Below are 20972 nucleotides of genomic sequence, written 5' to 3'. Positions count from 1 at the left end.
CTTGGTTGTACAACTTGGGTTGAGCAAAACAAACATTTGAGTGAAACAAACTTTTTAGGACCATACAGTTGACCCTTGAACAACATGGGTTTGAACTTTGCAGGTCCACTTATATGTGTATTTTTTTCCAATAAGTACTGTAAATATATTTTTATCTTCCTTATGACTTTCTTAATAACATTGTCTTTTTTCTAGATTACTTTATTGTAAGAATACAATATATAATACATACTAGAGGCCCAATGCACGAAATTCATGTAAGGCGCTCGGCCCTCACAGCCCCAACTGCTGCCACGCTCTGTGGGGTGATCGATTGCAGAGCCCCCCCCCCCCCCCGCATTGATCGCCCTGCAAAGGGTGGAGGCCCCAGTTGCCTTGCAGCCCCGCCCCCCACCCACTGGTCATTCCAGAAGGTCATTCTGCTGTCTGGCCTAATTAGCATATTAGCTCTTTATTATATAGGATAACATACCAACTATGTCTTAATTGACTGTTTATGTTATCAGTAAAGCTTCCAGTAAACAGTAGGCTATTAGTAAAATCTTTGGGGGATACAAAGTTATACCTGGATTTTCTTTTTCTTTCTTTCTTTTTTTCTTTTTTTTTTTTAATATATTTTTATTGATTTCAGAGAGAAAGGGTGAGGGAGGGAGAGATAGAAACATCAATGATGACAGAGAATCATTGATAGGCTGCCTCCTGCACGCCCCCTACTGGGGATCGAGCCTGCAACAGGGCATGTGCCTTTGACCGGAATTGAACCTGGAACCCTTCAGTCCGCAAGCTGATGCTCTATGCACTGAGCCAAACCAGCTAGGGCTTATACCTGGATTTTCAACACCCCTAACACTCCTAACCTCCATAGTTTCAAGGGTCAACTACTACATAAAGAAGAAACACTGGATTTATAAAAATTCTCTTTTTATAGAAGAAAGATTCTGTGCTGAGTATACAATGCCCACACAAAAGGATAAGATAAATGCAAATACTTTTTTTTTCTATTTTGTTATTAAAATGCTACTTACAAGCTTGGAAACTTATAGCATAATTGAAGAAACAGTGAATGAAACCAAAAACAAGTAACACTGAGCTGGGTGGGAAGACAGAGCTCAACCCACAATTCTCTTGTTTAACTCTATGAGACTGGTTTAATTAAATTAAATTCATGAGGTGACACCCAAAGAGAAATGCTTATTACATGCAGTCTCTAATTCTGGTGGTTTGAAGGAGATGAGATGGAGGAATAACAGTGCTAAACAGCCAAGTTTGCCTCCGGTAGATTTTCTGATTGATTTATAACATCAATAGGTTTATATTCTATTACTTTTGCCCCCCCCGAAGATACTTGTGATAGGTGGTAAAATGCTCAAAATACTCTCTGGTCAATGCATAACAAATTCATCAAGAATATCTTCCAATTCATGGTTAATTTATCCTCCCCTGTACCAATAAACTCTCTATATACAAAGCAGAAAGTGACTGCTCTATAAGCTCAAAATAGCAGCACATATGGAAGACAATAACATCAACCATCCATTGAACATCTGCAATGTGCTAGATGCTCTGTTAGTTGCTTGGAACACTTTATTTCATCTTCTACTCCAGCATACTTCTGGATATACCTATGAAAGTCCCATATGTGAGTCCAAGGTTACACCGCTTATAAGTACAGATACAAGATCAAGTAAGGGTCAGCTAGCTTCAGAACCCATGCTACTATTTTAGGCTCATCCTTCTATATAGCAACAAAAGTTCCCACTTTACCAAATAATGCATAAACAAGAAAAGATAGAAAGCAATGGTGACATTAAATTGAAAAACTGTATATTTAAAAAGAAAAAAAATCTCCTTTATTCTCTGGGATTAGAATGGCTCTTCTAGATACTTCTTTCCTTATACACACCACACACACACACACACACACACACACACACACACACACACACACGTGCGTGCGCACACATGCACAGGGTCGATGCCTCACTTGACTGTAATGCCTTAATGGCAATACTAGTATTAATTTCTGAATACACGTAATTCACAAATATGCCATGCAATTGCTTCAGGACCTTCAGCAGACCTCTCCCATCACTGGAATTTTCAGGGTCCTTGTCAGTAACATGGAGCCATCGTAAAACCTATTATGTGATTCTGAAAAGCCAGACAAATGATATCTCTGCTAAATGGAAGAGGAGTAACTTTCAGAAAAAAATGAATTCTAAAAGAAAAAATTATCTATATAGAAATAGCCACTCTTATTTACATCATTAATAGAATTTGGACTTTATTGGAAAACCACAAAGGGTTTGGGCAAGCAAGGGTAAGGCTACTCTACAAAGAATGTAGCAAGAAAGTGGACTGAAGTGACCAGACCAAGAACAGATGTGTAGACAAGAAGTTAGAAATCCCTTCTGTTGTAATGTGTAGGAGTGGTAGGAGATGGTTAAGGAATAAAGAAATAAGAGTAATTATTAAGGGAAGAAGTAAAATGAATTTGAGTTTTGGTGACTAAGATAACGGTCTTTTCATTAGGAGAAATATAGAAGTCGGAAATAATTATTGGCCCAAGAAGATGACAAGTAATTTGATTTTCATTTAACCAACCAATTCCCAAAAAATTTTCTTTCCCAAAATCATTTTCAAATGGATCTTCATCAAATTACTTGTCCCTTCCAAAGACCTGAGTGAGACTATTTAAAGTAATCTTATTGTGATAGATTTCTAAGTTCTTTAAATATTAGCCGTATCATTTATATTCACATAGAAGGGATTTAGGAAAGTGTTAACAATCCATCAGCACTTAAGCATAGAGTTCAGTTGCCCACACACTCACTGTAGGGATAAATTTCTATGTCTCCATGTTGCTCAATACATATCTGTTATTTTGAATTGACCCTGAGACACTTCACAAGAGAAAAGGGAAGGACCTGTTTGAACTTCAGTCTCTTCCGCTGGGGGGGTGGTGGTGGGGGAATAAGAAGGTTGAATGAAAGGTTCTTCAGGGTCCTTCTAGCTCTAGAAATCTGCCCCCTTCTAGCCTGTTCTCCCTTGTGATGAACAGCATGCATTTCTATGTCAGCTGGCCACAGTGAAATGAATACAGATTGTGGCCATGACACAAACAAAGCTAAATAGGTCATATGAAGATAGAACCTCTGACCTTGGCCTCGTTAGCTCCCATACAGAGGCCAACCAAGAGAGCAGAGCTAAATGGTCACACACTGAGAACAGGAGATGGGTACTGGGGGATGGAAGGAGGTCAGGGAGTACGCACACCATCTAGCAATTCTCCATCCCAGAAGTTCCAGAGTGCAGTTGTTGCACGCTTATTCTTGTTCCACACTGGAAGTGCCAGTCACTGGGCTCTGTACTGGAGAACATAAAAATACATAAGACCCATCAACACCCTTCCTTGTGGATGTCATGGTCTAGGTTGTGTTATTTCAATTATGGGCATTCTCATCATTAGAGGTTGAGACTTGCAAATGGTACCATTTCTTCCTCCCTTTCCATTTACAAAAGTTAAAATATTTTACTCTCATATTTACAGTTATAAGTCATCCCTGGACAGTGGAATGAAACAAAATATGAATAACCTTATTAAATCAACCAGAATTTGTCTTCCTTTTAAAAATTTGCCTAGATCACGAAATGAAAATTAATAAAGAAACAAATACCCCATTAAAAATATGAAACAAATGTTCACCCTCACCTATAATCAAAGATATGTAAATTAAACAAGAATGTCATTATTCACTAACCAATTATTATTTTAAAAAATATATATTTTATTGATTTTTTACAGAGAGGAAGGGAGAGGATAGAGAGAAACATCAATGAGAGAGAAACATCGATCAGGTTCCTCTTGCACACCCTCTCCTGGGGATGTGCCCACAACCAAGGTACATGCCCTTGACCGGAATCGAACCCGGGACCCTTCAGTCCACAGGCCGACACTCGATCCACTGAGCCAAACCAGTTAGGACCAATTATTATTTTTTAAAAACAGTATTGGTTGTTGGTGAGGGCATAGTGAGCTATGAGGTTTCTCCTTCTGTGGGTATATAAATGTGGAGGGTCATATGTAAATGAAAATTTCCTTTCTTAAAAGTGATTAATATGACCAACAGCATATTTCACAGACCTAGAACAAACTCTCCAAAAATTTATATGGAATAAAAAAAGACCCTGAATAGCTGCAGCAATCCTAAGAAAGAAGAAAAAAAGTTGGAAGGATCACAATACCAGAGATCAAGCTGTATCACAAAGCCACTGTTCTCAAAACTGCCTGGTACTGGCACAAGAACAGACTTATAGACCAATGGAACAGAACAGAGAACCCAGAAATCAACCAAAGCCATAATGCTCAATTAATATTTGAAGCATTAGGATTAATTACTTCCTAAAGGAAGCAAGATCATAGAATGGAGGCAATACACTCTCTTCAATAAATTGTGTTGGGAAAACTGGACAGCTACCTGCAAAAAAAAAAAAAAAAAAAAAAAGAAACTACATCACCAACTTACACCATACACAAAAATAAACTCAAAACGGATCAAGGACTTAAATGGTAAGACGGGAAACCATAAAAATCCTATAAGACTCCATAGGCAGCAAAATAGCAGACATATGTCATAGCAATATCTTTACAGACACAGCTCCTAGGATAAGGGAGACTAAGGAGAAAATAAACAAATGGGATTACATTAAAATAAAAGGCTTCTGCACAGCAAAAGAAACCATCAACAAAACAACAAGAAAGTCCACTGCCTGGGAGAACATGTTTGCCAATGCTATTTCAGATAAGGGTTTAATCTCCAAAATTTACAGAGAACTCATACAACTTACCAAAAGGAACATAAATGATACAATCAAAAAATGGGCAAAGGATCTAAATAGACACTTTTCGAAAGAGGACTTAGAGAAGGCCCAGAGACATATGAAAACATGCTCAAAGTCACTAATCATCCAAGAGATGCAAATCAAAACAACAATGAGATACCATCTCACACCTGTTAGAAGGGCTATCATCAACAAATCAACAAAAGACAAGTGCTGGTGAGGATGTGGAGGAAAAGGAACCCTCCTGCACTGCTGGTGGGAATGCAGACTGGTGCAGCCACTGTGGAAGACAGTATGGAGTTTCCTCAAAAAGTTGAGAATGGAACTCCCACTTGACCCAGTAATCCTACTTCTAGGAATATATCCCAAGAAACCAAAAACACCTATCAGAAAGGATATATGCACCCCTATGTTCATAGCAGCACAATTTACAATAGCTAAGATTTGGAAACAATCTAAGTGCCCATCAGCAGACGAGTGGGTTAAAAAACTGTGGTACAACTACACAATGGAATACTATGCCACTATAAAAAAAGAGAGAACTCTTACCATTTGCAACAGCATGGATGAACCTGGAGAACATTATACTAACCAAATAAGCCAATCAGAGAAAGATAAATATCACATGATCTTACTCATTTGTGGAATATAATGAACAACATAAACTGATGACCTAAATAGATCCAGAGACATAAAAGCATCGAACAGACTGTTGAGTCTCAGAGGAAAGGCAGGGGAGGGTGGAAGTGGGAGGTGGTTAAGAGATCAACCAAAGGATTTGTATGCATCCATATAAGCATAACCAAAGGACACAGACATTACAAGGTGGGGACACGTGCTGGGGTGGGGAGCTGCCTGGGAGAGGTCAAAGGGGAGGGGGGGTAGGAGACATATGTAATACTTTCAACAATAAAGAATTTAAATTTTTTAAAAAGTAATTAATCCTATCTAATAAAAGAGAAACATGGTAATTGGCGTACGACCGCTACCCTTGCCATTGGCTAATCAGCGAGATATGCAATTTAACTGCCAGCCAAGATGGCAGCAGGCAGTCAGGCAGCTTAAACTGAACATGAGGCTTGCTTGCTTCAGTGACGGAGGACTCCAACATTCCCCGCCTGCCTTGCCGGCCTCTGAGCCTGCAGTTTGAACATTGTAACAAATATAGAAGCTAAACAAAACCCCAGAAACATGCTTTCAGCGAGCCGGGATCTCAGAGCTGGAGTTGATACAGAGTTTCGATTATAGAACCTAAACAAACCAGATACCTACTTTCAGAAGCTGAGGCCTCAGAGCTGGAGCCAAGCCTCAGAACTAAAGCTGGCCCAGAATTAAAAAAAGAAAAGAAAAGAAAAAAGGAGCAGTTGGTAGCTTCAGTCCCAGCCTGAAAACAGCCCTCAGCCCCTCACCCAGACTGGCCAGGGACCCCAGTGGGGACCCCCACCCTGAAGGGGGTGTGACTAGCTGCAAGCAGCCATCATCCCCTCATTCAGGCTGGCCAGGCACCCCAGTGGGGACGCCCACCGAGATCCAGGACACCCTTCAGGGCAAACCAGCCAGCCCCCACCCATGCACCAGGCCTCTGTTCTATATAGTAAAAGGGTAATATGCCTCCCAGCACCGGGATCAGCGGAGCCACGAGGCCTCCCGGCACCGGGATCAGCATGACAGGGGGCAGCGCCCAAACCCCCTGATCGCCTTGCGGCTCTGTGTGTGACTGGGGGCAGGGCCACCACCTCCCTATCGGCCCTGCTCTGTTCGTGACAGGGGAAAGCGCCCCAATCCCCTGATTGGCCCTGCTCTGTGCCTGATAGGGGGGAGCTCCCCAAACCCCTGATCACCCTGCAGCTCTGTGTGTGACAGGGTGCGGCGCCCCAACCCCCCACCCCACGGGCCCTGCTCTGTGTGTGATGGAGTAGAGCCATAACCTCCCCATTGGCCCTGCCCTGAGTGTGACAGTGGCAGTGCCCCAACCCCCTGATCCGCCCTGCTCTGTGCATGACAGGGGGGAGCTCCCCAACCCCCTGATGGGCCCTGCTCTGTGAGTGACTGGGGGGAGCTCCCCAACCCCCTGATTGGGCCTGCTCTGTGCATGACAGGGGGTGGCGCTGCAACCTCCCCATGGACCCTGCCTTGAGTGTGACAGGGGGCGGCGCCCCAACTCCCCAATCGGCCCTGCTCTGAGCCCGACCAGGGGCTCACCTAGGGATTAGCCCTCTGCCACCCGGGAGCAGGCCTAAGCCAGCAGGTCGTTATCTCCCGAGGGGTCCCAGACTGCGAGAGGGCACAGGCCGGGCTGAGGGACCACCCCCGCCCCCCCCGAGTGCACAAATTTTTGTTCACCGGGCCTCTAGTATGTTATAAAATCTTTAAAAATTTGAAACACTATGGATGAATCTTACTACTTAGGATCCATCCTAATGAAATAATCAGAGATATACACAAAGTTTTATAAGGATATTTATCCAAATGTTAATTATGATAGTAAAATATTACATTAAATGTCTATTTAAGGGATGGATCAAAATTCTGGTATATCCACATTATAGATTATAATATGTATACACACATATAAAATTATGTTTTCAGATACATAATGGCACAGGGAAATGTCTATGGTAGAGAAACCAAGATGGTGGCATAGGTAAACACTGGAGATTGCTGCCTCGCACAACCACTTCAAGAATATAACTAAAAGACAGAACGGGCATCTTCCAGAACCACAGGAAGGCTGGCTGAGTGGAAATACTACAACTAGAAGGAAAGAGAAAAGCATACCGAGACTCAGAGGAGCTGCGGTGCGGAAGTTAAGTGCACAGGTACGAAGGCGGACTTGGAAAGGGCTGGCGGCTGAAGACACGGTTGGTTTTCTCAATCGGGAGGGAGTCTCAAGCTCTTGACTGCTCTGAACTCCAGTTCCAGGGAAGTCTCTGGGGACCCTGACTGATACTGGGAGAGGCTAGACCAGCCGTGGGCAAACTACAGCCCGCAGGCCGGATCCGGCCTGTTTGAAATGAATAAAACTAAAAAAAAAAAAAAGACCGTACCCTTTTATGTAATGATGTTTACTTTGAATTTATATTAGTTCACACAAACACTCCATCCATGCTTTTGTTCCAGCCCTCCGGTCCAGTTTAGGAACCCATTGTGGCCCTCCAGTCAAAAAGTTTGCCCACCCCTGGGCTAGACTGTCTGGCATCATTCGCATCTCAAGGGCCACTTTCTCTCAGAGGTGCTTGCAGCGATTACCCGGACACTGAGACTCGGGGCCTCTTAAGGAAGGACTGAGGATCAGCCATAGCTGTTTGCTCCGCCCTATTTATCCCCTGGGACTCTGCCCCGCCCAAGCTGTGCATGGAGGCTTTTGCAATCTGAAAATTACCTAAACAAACTTGCAGCTGGCCCAAGGCCCCAGGGCAACTTGCATTCCTTCACAGCTGAGCTCCTGCTGAGTAGCCTCAGGCAAAGGCTAGATTAGCACCTCCTTACAGATCCAGGAGCCAGTGTTCCCAGTGGTCAGAGCGGGACCAGCCAGATTACAACTCCTCAGACCCATAAGGGACACACTCAGGGGGCAGACTCAGTGAGCACCAAAGCTCCACTGAAGCAAGTCTTGCCCCAGAGGGGTGTCTCCAACACAGAAGTTCTCCCACTGCAGACACAGCTGACTCTCACAGCCAATTGGCCTGGAGGTCAATTCCTCCCAGTGATACCTACAACAATCAAGGCTTAACTACAACAAGACTGTGCACAAAGCCCACAAGGGGGTGCACCAGGAGTGTCCACCTCAGGTAATTGGGGAGGCTGAGCCACTGGGCCCTATAGGACACCTAGCACAGAAAGCCACTCCATCAACACAGGGAAGCACAAAAAATGCGGAGACAAAGAAATAGGACACAAATGGCAGAAATGGAAGAAAGCAAACAACTGGATATAGAGTTCAAAACCACACTTTTAAGGTTTTTCAAGAACTTTTTAGAAGCCGCCGATAAATTTAGTAAGACCCTCGAAAAGACTGGTGAGACTGCCAATAAATGTAGTGAGATCTTCAAGAAATCTAGTCAGACCCTCGAGGTTATGATAGAGGACCAACTGGAAATTAAGCATACACTGACTGAAATGGAGGATATTATACAGACTCCCAACAGCAGACTAGAGGATCGCAAGAATCAAGTTAACGATTTGAAATACGAAGAAGCAAAAAACACCCAACCGGAAAAGCAAAATGAAAAAAGAATCCAAAAATACGAAGATAGTGTAAGGAGCCTCTGGGACAGCTTCAAGCATACCAACATCCGAATTATAGGAGTGCCAGAAGAAGAGAGAGAGCAAGATACTGAAAACCTATTTGAAGAAATAATGACAGAAAACTTCCCCTACCTGGTGAAAGAAATAGACTTACAAGTCCAGGAAGCGCAGAGAACCCCAAACAAAAGGCATCCAAAGAGGACCACACTAAGACACATCATAATTAAAATGCCAAGAGCAAAAGACAAAGAGAGAATCTTAAAAGCAGCAAGAGAAAGAAACTCAGTTACCTACAAGGGAGTACCCATACGACTGTCAGCTGATTTCTCAACAGAAACTTTGCAGGCCAGAAGTGAGTGGCAAGAAATATTCAAAGTGATGAATGCCAAGAACCTACAACCAAGATTACTTTATCCAGCAAAGCTATCATTCAGAATTGAAGGTGAGATAAAGAGCTTCACATATAAGGAAAAGATAAAGGAGTTCATCACCACCAAACCAGTATTATATGAAATGCTGAAAGGTATCCTTTAAGAAGAGGAAGAGGAAGAAAAAGGTAAAGATACAAATTATGAACAACAAATACACATTTATCGTCAAGTAAATCTAAAAATCAAGTGAATAATCTGATGAACAGAATGAACTGGTGATTATAATAGAATCAGGGGCATTGAAAGGGAGTGGATTGACTATTCTTGCGGGGGGGGGGGGAAAGGGTGTGGGGGATGAGGGAAGAGACTGGACAAAAATCGTGCACCTATGGATGAGGACAGTGGGGGGTGGGGGTGAGGGCGGAGGGTGAGGTGGGAACCAGGTGGAGGAGAGCTATGGGGGGAAAAGAGAGGAACAACTGTAATAATCTGAACAATAAAGATCTAATTTTAAAAAAATAAATTAAAAAAATAAAGAAAGAAAGAAAAGAAATGTCTATGGTATCAAGTTAAATAATAAAGACAGGATACAAACCCGTAGGTTCAGTGCAATACAAATTTCATTTATATACATATGTAAAGGGGAGAAAAACACTGAAATGAAAAATACCAAAAATACCAACAGTGGTATTGGATGGTGGTGTGTTTTTTTTTTAATGTCCTTATTTATATTTTATTGTATTTTATAAGTTTTTAAATAATGTTCTGTCATAAAATGTACTTTATGAGGTTCTGCCATGAAATGAACCTTATGAAATACCATTTTGCAGGAGAAAATGGTCAAATGTTGGCACTTTCATATACTTTACCTTAATATTATGTCATCAACAGAAAATTAAAACAAGGTGTTGCTTAGGTAGGATTAAGAAACTATCTTTGAAAGTATATTACATGTTTGGATGACTCAATGAGAATAAAACAAGAAAAGAATAAATGGTTAAATCACATAAGGTTCTAAGGGCCTGGTATATGGTGCATGTGTCTTATCTGCTACAAAGATTCTTAACCGCTTTCCAGCAAGCCTAAAATTACATTTTTGCTGGTAAAATCTAATACAAAATTACACATAGCACTCTAAAGGTCTTGATTAGACATTGTTGCTCCTCTAGAGAATCTAAAACTTTACTGTATTCACTGACATTCCATACTTAAGATGTAATTAGTCACTCAAATTGTTGACAGTTCACTGAAAATATTTCTTCAACTGACAACATTTTGGTCTATGTTCTGATTAATATATAACAAAGTACTTTCTTTAAACAAGAGGTAAATAGTCAAGATATCAAATGAACTGGAATGGAGCAAGTTGCTTAACTAATAGGTGAATTTTTAACACTTTCTAAAGCTTTTTTTAAAAATGGTAGAACTATCCAATCTAATAAAAGAGAAACATGGTAATTAGCATACGACTGCTACCCTTTCCATTGGCTAATCAGGGCGATATGCAAATTAACTGCCAGCCAAGATGGCAGCCGGCAGCTAGGCAGCTGGAAGCGAACATGAGGCTTGCTTGCTTTAGTGACGGAGGACTCCAACGTTCCCTGCCGGCCTTGCCGGCCTCTGAGCTTGCAGTTTGAAACATTGTAACAAATATAGAAGCTAAACAAAACCCGAGAAACCAGTTTTCAGCTAGCTGGGATCTCAGAGCTGGAGTTGATACAGAGTTTCGATTATAGAACCCAAACAAACCAGATACCTGCTTTCAGCAGCAGAGGCCTCAGAGCTGGAGCCAGGCTAAAGCTGGCTCAGAATAAAAAAAGAAAAAGAAAAAAAGGAGCAGTTGGGAGCTTCAGTCATCCAACAGCCTGAAAACAGCCCTCAGCCCCTCACCCAGACTGGCCAGGCACCCCAGTGGGGACCCCCACCCTGACCCAGGACACCCTTCAGGGCAAATCAGCCAGCCCCCACCCATGCACCAGGCCTCTATCCTATACCGTAAAAGGGTAATATGCCTCCCAGCACTGGGATCAGCGGAGCCACGAGGCCTCCCGGCACCGGGATCAGCATGACAGGGGGCAGCGCCCAAACCCCCTGATTGCCCTGCGGCTCTGTGTGTGACAGGTGGCTGGGCCACAACCTCCCTATCCGCCCTGCTCTGTTCGTGACAGGGGAAGGTGCCCCAACCCCCTGATCAGCCCTGCTCTGTGCCTGATAGGGGGGGAGTTCCCCAAACCCCTGATCACCCTGCGGCTCTGTGTGTGACAGGGTGCGGCGCCCCAACTCCCCTATCGGCCCTACTCTGTGAGTGACAGGGGGGAGCTCCTCAACCCCCTGATCTGCCCTGCTCTGTGCATGACAGGGGGGAGCTCCGCAACCCCCTGATGGTCCGTTTTCTGTGCGTGACAAGGGGGAGCTCCCCAAACCCCTGATCGGCCCTGCTCTGTGCGTGACAGGGTATGGAGCCCCAACCCCTTGATGGGCCCTGCTCTGTGCATGACAGGGGGCAGTGCCCCAACCCCCTGATTGGCCCTTCTCTGTGCATGACAGGGGGCGGCGCCCCAACTCCCCAATCGGCCCTGCTCTGTGCCCGACCAGGGGCTGCACCTAGGGGTTGGGCCTGCCCTCTGCCACCTGGGAGCAGGCCTAAGCCAGCAGGTCGTTATCTCCCGAGGGGTCCCATACTGCGAGAGGGCACAGGCCAGGCTGAGGGACCCCCTCCACGCCGAGGGCACAAATTTTTGTGCACCAGGCCTCTAGTGTACTTTATAATGAGCGATAGGATTGTGGTTTCCCCTTCAGTCTTAAGAGATAAAGAATTCAATAGTTGCAGTTTAAGTTCTGGAAGAGTAAGTTCTCACACAATGTCGTTACCAAACCACATAGTGTGATGGCCAGCTTTGCTAGGGCCCTCAAGTTGTTAAAAATCTCTTAAGACAAAAAAGCATATCTGTGAAGTAATAATTATAATAAGGCAACCATCACTGACCTGTTTCTATATGGTGACAAAAAAAACAAGAGAAAGAAAAATCTTTGGTCTAAGATAAAAACAATACCCTGGAACCCAATCTTGCTGCGTTGGGTCGGTGTTAAGGCATTGATAAATAAAGAGAAGAAAATAGTATTCACTTATTATTAACTTCATTTTTTTCACAAATATGATCTCTTCTGACTTTTCTGTCTTTCCCCCACAACTTGCGTGAACACACACACACTCCTGTCTTCTCTTTTACCTTTAAATTTTGTCACACTATTATGCTTTGGGGACCTCATCACATTTTCTTGAGACCCCAAGTTCCTCCATTAACATTTCTGAAAGATGAGCAGTCATTAAGAACCGAATGGAAATTATATAAGATTTTTAAATCTTCTAAAATGTTTGGCTACCTGAAAAAATAACTGTGAAACTTAATAATAGGTTAGAATTTAATTCCATTATCATCAAATATGTCACACTCCACATATAAAGATTCCTAAAACAGTCTATTAAACTTATAACACACTAGTTTTGTTTTCAAATATCTTTAGAGTAAAAGAGCCAAAGTTTTATAAAAATCTTAAAGTTTAAATGATTTTATATAACTCTTAATTTTTGTTGATTTTATAATTACAAGAGTCATTTACAGTTATTCTAAAAGTAAACACTACATAATTTAGAGTTTAAGCAAAAGTAAGTTTCCAATAACCCCACTGAGATAACCAGCAATAACTCATTTCTACTTCTCCAAGTCTTCTACATATACATAGTTTCTTGCATGCTCTCTGTCTCTGTCTTCTTTTCTTTTCTTTTTAAAAGTATATTTGTATTGATTTCAGAGAGGAAGGAAGAGGGAGAGAGAGAAACATCAATGATGAGAGAGAATCATTGATCGGCTGCCTCCTACATGCCCCCCTACTGGGGATCAAGCCCACAGCCCAGGCATGTGCCCTTGACCGAAATTGAACATGGGACCCTTTAGTCCACAGGCAGATGCTCTATCCACTAAGCCAAACCAGCTAGGGCTCTGTCTTTCTTTTTCTTCCCCTCTTTGAGATACATCTTGGTGTCTCTTTATAATAGTATCTAAATTCTTTCATTTACATAGATAAGAAACTAGCTTAAGAGGTGAGCTATCGCGAGATACCCAATAAGCAGCAAACTACAAAGATATTTAGTGGTCATCTTTGCCAGTGTGGACAGGCTGTTTCCAACTCTGTTATCTATATAAAATTTTTGGAAAATATATTTAAAGGAAGTAAGGGTAGTAATCCAAATTTTAAATAAAATACCACAAAATCAAACTAAGATAATGGAGGTTTTAGTACCGGAGCAGTTCCCATATTTTTTAAATGACAGTGTTTAAAGTATTGGAGACTGATCTAGCTTCCCTGGGCTGCTGTCCTTGGCAAGTGGGTGTCCCTTAGCATTCCTCAAGTCAGCAGGCCCTTGAAATGAAGCACAATAACAAGGTTTTAATGAGTGATATAACCCTTCCCCATTCAAAAGGTAAAAGACATCTGCTTAAAAAAGCAAATAAACCACAGGAATGGGTTCAGCAACAGGCCTGGAGGGTTTCAGAGATACACCCCTTGCTGATCAAAATAAAAATCACAACAGAACAATTGTTTCAGCTTTACACTGTATTCTGAACTGTTCTACAGTCTCCAGATTAACTGGCGTGGAATCCCACCAAGCTCATGAAGAGAGAAACTCGGGACTCCGGCAACACGGTTAGTGCTTGCTGTCCTCCCAAACTAGAGGGCTCTCCCAGCAAGGACAAGGAGAGCTTGGCAGAACCACACACTCCTGGGCTTCCTTTACTGGTAGTATTTCTCGGACTTATTTTTAAATTTTAAATTGCATTTAAAAAATCAGACTCCAAGGATCTTTTCCTATTTGCTTTTGTTGTTGTTGTTGTTTTACTGAAAAATTGGTCTTAACTTATTCTCTTTATGGTATCACCCCTGCCCAGTTACATTTTATAGCTACCATCTTCCCCTGGAATCTGTGACCACTCACTTGGGTTACTAGATTACTCTGATTAGATTGTCAAACTAATCATGTGAACACTCAGGCATTTTAAGTTATGTTCCAAGGAGGTGGAAAGACAAAATTCTTTCTTTTCTGGCACAGGCTTCTTCCACCCACTGAATCCCCCTAAATCTCTTGGGCTTGCCAAGGTCCTGACCTTCCAGTCTCCACAACAGAGGGTGATGTTTGGCGGGAGAAAGACCCAGCAGATTAAGGCCTCTGTTTAACAAATATTTGCTCACCCACTCTAACTAGAGTGAAACAGTTTGCTACATGCTGCCTGCCCAGAGTTAACATTTAGGGACCTCTGGGAAGCTTGTTCAGTGATGGCTAAGAATTAGATACCTCATATCAAGGTAAATAGAAAGTCCAAATGCATTGTACATCATGGAAAACTAAATGAATTTACTGAACTCCCAATTTCACATGAAAACCAACACAAGTCCCATGAAATAGAATCTGAGTGTGATTTGCCAAACAAACAAAAAAACCAAAAACAAGTTTACTCACACCCTAGCCAGTTTTGCTCAGTGGTTAGAACATGGGCCCTCAGGGTTCAATTACAGTCAAGGGCACATACCTCAGTTGCAGGCTGGATCCCCCGCCAGGATTGTGGCCAGTTGGGGCGGCAATCAATCAATGTGTCTCTCTCGCATCCTCACATCCACGTTTCTCTTTCTCTCCCCCTCCCTTTCCACTCTCTCTAAAAATCAATGAAAAAAATATATACTTGGATGAGGATTAACAAAACAAACAAACAAATAAAAACCTTTACTCAACCTTGTGTTGTTGGGTGTTCTTAATCTAGTCTCTTAAATTCAAAAACTCTCTGGCATAAGGCATCATTTTCTTGTTTTACTTGCACAGCCTGTGACCATTGAGTTTAGAAGTTTAGACTATTGAGTCTGCCCTTTCTGTCAAGAAAATTTCTGGCTGTCTTTTCCCATTTCCCACTCCCTTTCCCTATCAAGAATCATCTTCCAACCCTCACCCCTAACCCTTGGGATATCTGCAAATCTGAAAAGACAAAAAGAAAAAGGAAAACATGAAGCTGCGGGGAAAATGTCCGAATTATGTGGTCCACACTCCTTCATCTTCCTCTCCAAGACCAGAGGAAGGAAATGCGGGCCTGGGGGTGAAGGGGAGGGGATGCAGGGGGTGGGAGCCTGGGTGGCTGGCTGTGTGTGTGTGTGTGTGTGTGTGTGTGTGTGTGTGTGTGTGTGTGTGGTGGGGAAGGGGGGAGGCGACCTGTCTAAGCTAATTCCCCAAAGTCCTCTGCTCCTGGAGAGGTTGGATGAGCAAGACCAGGGCATGTGCAGGTTGCGCTAGCATAAAGTTCCGTTTTTATTCATTTATTTTTTTCAGTAGTAAAATCAGCTTCTTTTTCAAACCCCCAGAAGAATCCGAGGCGCCCGGCTGCTATTGCCAGTGACAAGGAGCAGGAGCGGCGCTTTCAGCTGCACGTGCCCAGCCTCACTACAGTCCAGTCGCCTAGGGAAACCCTGGCATTCCGGGGTGACTTGACAGCGATCTGGGGTGGGGAGCTGACGGTGCGGGGGAGACCCGAGCACGGCGAGCGCGGCGGCGCGGGAGGGCGGGCGGCTCCAGATCCCACAGCCCAGCGGATGGCGAGATTTACAGCACTCTCAGGCGGAGCTCTCGCCTTTCTCCCCTCTCCCCCACCCCTTTTTTTCTTTTCTTTTTCGCTTGACTACCCGCGGCTGGGGCCGGGCCACCCGGGCACTTGCTGGGAGCAGCGGCGATTAGTGCCCTAATCCCTAGTCCTGATCCGAGGAGCGGGGGTCCCCAGGCCGGGCGGGGACCCGAGCAGGGAGTGGGGGACGCGGAGGCCAGCTCCCAACGTCCCGCGGGCAGGTCCGCCACAGCGGGTATCGTGGGAACCCGGGACCTCGGGACTCTGAGCAGCGGCTGTCAGTTCCCGGGTGGAGACTCCGCCAAACCGTGGCGCGCGGGAGAGGAAGGGTGGGGTGGCTGCACTAGGGCTGTCGCGAGGACGCCGCCGAGAGTGGAACAGCGACCCCCGCCCTCCCGGGTCCTCCCAGCGCCGAGGGGCGATGCGAACCCCCTAACGCCAGGCGCGGCCTTCGGCGATGCCGGGGAGCCCCGTGCCCCGCGCCCGAGCTGGGCACCTGAGGGGCCGGGACCAGCCCTCCTGGCGAAGCGGAGGGATGCGGATGTCCCCCAAGGCTAAGAGCGGTTCGGACCCGAGCAACGTCCGGCTGGAGAAGTTGGGGGGCGAGCGCTGGACGCTGGGGGCGAGGCCCGGAAAGCGCCATGGGAACGGGCCAAAGGCACGGTGGGAGTCAGGAATGAGGAGTCGCCTGGACTTACCGAGTGTCTCCCTCATGCTGCCCCGCGCCGTCGCCGCTCCCGCTGGCTGGCGGAACCGCGCCACCAGCCGCCTGCCGCCTCCGCGGCCCAGCACTCCCGGAGCCGCCGCCCGCCCCGCCCACCGGCCGCCCCGCCCACCGGCCGCCCCGCCCACCGGCCGCCCCGCCCACCGGCCGCCCCGCCCACCGGCCGCCCCGCCCACCGGCCGCCCCGCCAGGCCGGTCACCTCCAGGCTCTGGCTCTTTGGGTGGGAGGGCTGCACCCAGACACAGAACCCAGCATGGGCCTCTGTCCTGCCTGGGTGGGTCGTGCTGAAGGCACAGGTGGGCTGGCCACCCTTTCCTGTCTTTTCCTGACACTTGGGTTTAGGCTTCTTCAACCCTGTAAGAATGTACACATGCACACACACACAGTTATACACAAAACACAAACATTCTCATGTACAGTCACACACAAATGCACACACTCATATACAGTCACACACAAACTCACACATACACAAAGACATGAAGTAGACACACGAACACCTCTGTATGCAGCACACACAGAAACACATTGAAGGCATGAAGAGCAAAAACAGTGATGGTGACAATAGCTTAGTGCTTGTGGTTTCCTTCTTAAAAAAAAAAAAAAGGGAAAATCTTAGCTAAAGGCTGGAAGAGACCTTAGAGGTCAGCTGTGACAGATGAGGAAACTGAAGCCAGGAGTAGGATTTACCTAAAGCCAAGAGTAGGAGAAGGTCAGTGAGGCACTCTGACCAGAATGAGCATTTACAGTCTCCCAACCACTCCAAGTTTCTCCTGCAGCAAAAATTAGACTGGTGCCAGGTCTGTTAAGAGGCGAAAGTCCTTGCACTTTGGAGAGCAGAAAAAAAGACATAATATGTGCAACTTTGCTGACAAGTTGGGGGTAAGGACAGGATGTTGGCTAAGTCATGTCCATGGAGGCAAAAATGGATAGCAAAGCAGACTGGAGTCCCTACAGAGCAAACTTTTAGAAAAACATTTAACCACACCATGGATTTAGGGCTGTGCTTGCTGCCATAATACCAATAAAGCAATAATACCTAAAGTTGTTTTCACTGTCACCCTTGTCTTAACCCCTCATATGTGTTATTTTCTTTTAATCTTCACACATTTCTCTGTGGTGGGTGGAAACTGGGGCTCAGGGAAGCACATAATTACCATGTTGCAGAATCGGGCCCAAGACCCTTGTTCTGAACCCTAACTATGAAGAGTGTACAGTCTAAGAGGGCAAACAAACCAAACACACTAGAGCTGGGGAGAAAAAAAAAGTATAATCAGGTGCCATGCTGTGAATTAGCTATAGTGTATCTGAGGACCCCAGGCGGAAAGATGGTAGTGGACAGCATGCTCCCAATTTGAGGGCTTCTTCCAGACGTGTTGCTTTACTTGTGGTAGCCTCAGATTCCTATGGAATAAAATGGGGATGATGATGATGCTAACTTCCTAGGAAAGCCATGAGAATTAAATGAAATAATGTCTTTCAAGCCCTCAGCACAGTATGGCAATTGTAGGAATGAAGGAAATATTAGCTGCTGCCACTAATACTTGTACTAATAGTGCCCTGTCGGCTGGAGCCACCAGGGAAGGCTTGATGGGAAGCACCTTAAAGGGTTGTGGTTAGGCAGAGACAAAGGGTATCATCTCCAGGCTGGAGGATTACAATGAGGGGGAAAAAAAGGTGTGTGTGGGGGAGGATTCTACAGCTTTTCCAGGAAATCGCAGTTATTAACAATGGTGACATTACTTCTTTTCATAAAACATCTTTTGGGGATAAATTGTTTCAATGTCATACAATTCCCATTTGTCCTCGATGAAATAGCATTTTGTGGAGCACCTATATGTTCCCAGCACAATGCAGACACATATGGAGCCAAATGTTTCCGCAAGATCATTAATCAGCCAGCAAATTGTGATTAGGATGCGTGTTTTCCCCATAGACCAATGTTATATTGTTGGCTTTCTGGGTCACCTCACAGAAGTTTTATAATGTAACTGAAATGCTATATAGTTGCAGTAGAAAACAACATTGAAGCAATGCTAGGAACAAGTGAAAGCACCCCTAAATAAAGCTTAAGAAGAAACTGTGTTTTAGTAGAATGGCTGGTAAGGAAGGTTAAGAGATTGAAATACCAGATTCTGAAAAAGACAACTTCACAATTTTAAAGATTTATGTGGTTTCCTGACACTGGCTGTTTATCATGAAGCCCTCATTTCAAAATGTTTAGTTTCTTTCTTTCTTCAGTTCTGATATATCACTAGCCCTGCTCTAAGGCTCTCCAGCCACGATGAAGGCCATTTCAAGCGAACAGCAGAATGGGAAAAAATGAGGATAGAAGGAGGTGGTGGTGCTGGGCAACAAGTAGGAAGGTGGGAGATTTTCTGAAGATTTGGGAGTAGAATTATGAAGGAAGGGGGACAAGGTTGAAAAGATGCATGAGTAAGAGTGGGTGACTGCATTATAATGGAAGAAAGCAGAGGTGAAGGGGAGTGTGATGCTTCCCCGAAGGAAGATAAAAGTTGGTGAGGAAATCCATGGGGCCATTTCCCACACAAATCACCAGTACATAGGCATGAGATGGTGGACATGAGACATGAGAAACCAGCCGTGTGTGTGTGTGTGTGTGTGTGTGTGTGTGTAAAATCTTACGTCTTTTATGTGTACACACATATACAAATATACATATGTATATTCTTATTATGTGCTGTTGTTGCTTTGTTAATCCTCACCTGAGGATATTTTTCCCATTGCTTTTTTTAGAGAGCATGGATGAAAAGGAGAGAGGGGGAAAGAGAGGGAGAGAGAGAGAGAGAGAGAGAGAGAGAGAGAGAGAGAGAGAGAAAGGGAGAGAGAGAGAAACATCGATATAAAAGAGAAACATCAATTGGTTGCCTCCCGAATGCACTCGGCTATAGTGGGGGATCGAATCTGCAACCCAGGTACTTGCCCTTGACCAGGAATTGAACCCTGTGCCCTTTGTTGCAAGGGCCGACACTCCAACCACTGAGTCACACCGACCAGGGCTCTTATTATGTTTTCAGATAAAAGGACATTTCTTCCTAAGTCAGGTCTTGGTAACTCAGAAAGCACATGGGTAAGTTTTATCTTGACCATTGGAAGATCACATTCCTTCTAATCACCGCCCGCTCCTGCTTCCATGCAACTGCAGGCCCTTTCTCCCACCTACTTGACTGTGGGAGATTTAAACACAGGAAAACATATTGACTGTCTATGTGGTTTAAAATAGAAAATACGATTTAAAACAACGTTTTGTGTGATGCTGCTAGAAATCCAGTGTTGCCTGGGAGCATGTGCTAGTATCCAGCCCGGCTGGGGAGCCTAAATGTTGCCGCCTTTCTCAGAGTCCTGGAGAAGGGATTTCACAGACTCAGGAAGGAACTTGGACTACTGAGTCATGGTGCAGATGTGCAATGACCAGAGAAAGAATGCTTAATGGCCTTCTTTTTAAAAAAAGACAAAACCCTTGTTTCTTTAACTTGCTGTCTTTTCAAAGACCTGAGAATGACCCTCCTTCCTGCTACAGGGCCCTTCCGTGATGACCTACTAGGAGGTTTCCTTTAGCTGACTTGGATACTCTTTGATATTTTTCTTACTCTGAAAAGCACCACCAGTTCTCATTTTTTAAAAAAAGATTAAAATTCTTGATAAAACCTTGAAGTCTCTCTGGTTGGCTTACTCTAGAAAGTCTAACGATAAGGATTATAGAAAAAACATAGAGAGTTTTATGTTAACAGTTGATAATAAAACTTGTTTTTAGATATGGACATGTTGTATATTAATTCAGAGGTGCTACTGCATAATTATTTTTAGCCATGAAATCTGTTTATCAAAGTGTGTCCCATGGACCACCTACTTCAGGGCTAACTCAGTGGCGGGGTGGGGGGGCGGGGGGGAGCAGGAGAGCCGGGTGGGGGCCCCTGGGACTCATCAACAATGAACACAAGCAGAATTTAATTTCTAATTCCTACAGCCTATAGTTGAGACCCTAAACTCTGGATTTGGAAGTACATGCCCAAATGAGAAGCAGGGATACAGCTCAAGAAATAGAAACATTATGTCAAAAGTCTAACAAAATGATTGGTATATAATAAACATTTTAAAAAAAA

At 44.4% G+C, this 20972-nt stretch overlaps 1 protein-coding gene across 1 annotated transcript in view; it reads right to left on the bottom strand.

The window, feature by feature from the left end:
- Positions 1 to 16937, bottom strand: part of JCAD (junctional cadherin 5 associated) — a 54639-nt gene extending 37702 nt beyond the window's left edge. Inside the window, exon 1 of the mRNA XM_081097959.1 lies at positions 16822 to 16937. The gene's annotated coding sequence lies outside the window, so the exon portion shown is untranslated. The remainder of the gene's footprint in view (positions 1 to 16821) is intronic.
- Between the last annotated feature and the right edge of the window lie 4035 nt (positions 16938 to 20972).

The sequence above is a fragment of the Myotis nattereri genome (genome assembly GCF_964212035.1).
Source record: "Myotis nattereri genome assembly, chromosome: 1".
Lineage (NCBI taxonomy): Eukaryota > Metazoa > Chordata > Mammalia > Chiroptera > Vespertilionidae > Myotis > Myotis nattereri.
Note: the sequence above shows the minus strand (reverse complement) of the source record. Positions and strands in the feature narration are given on the sequence as shown.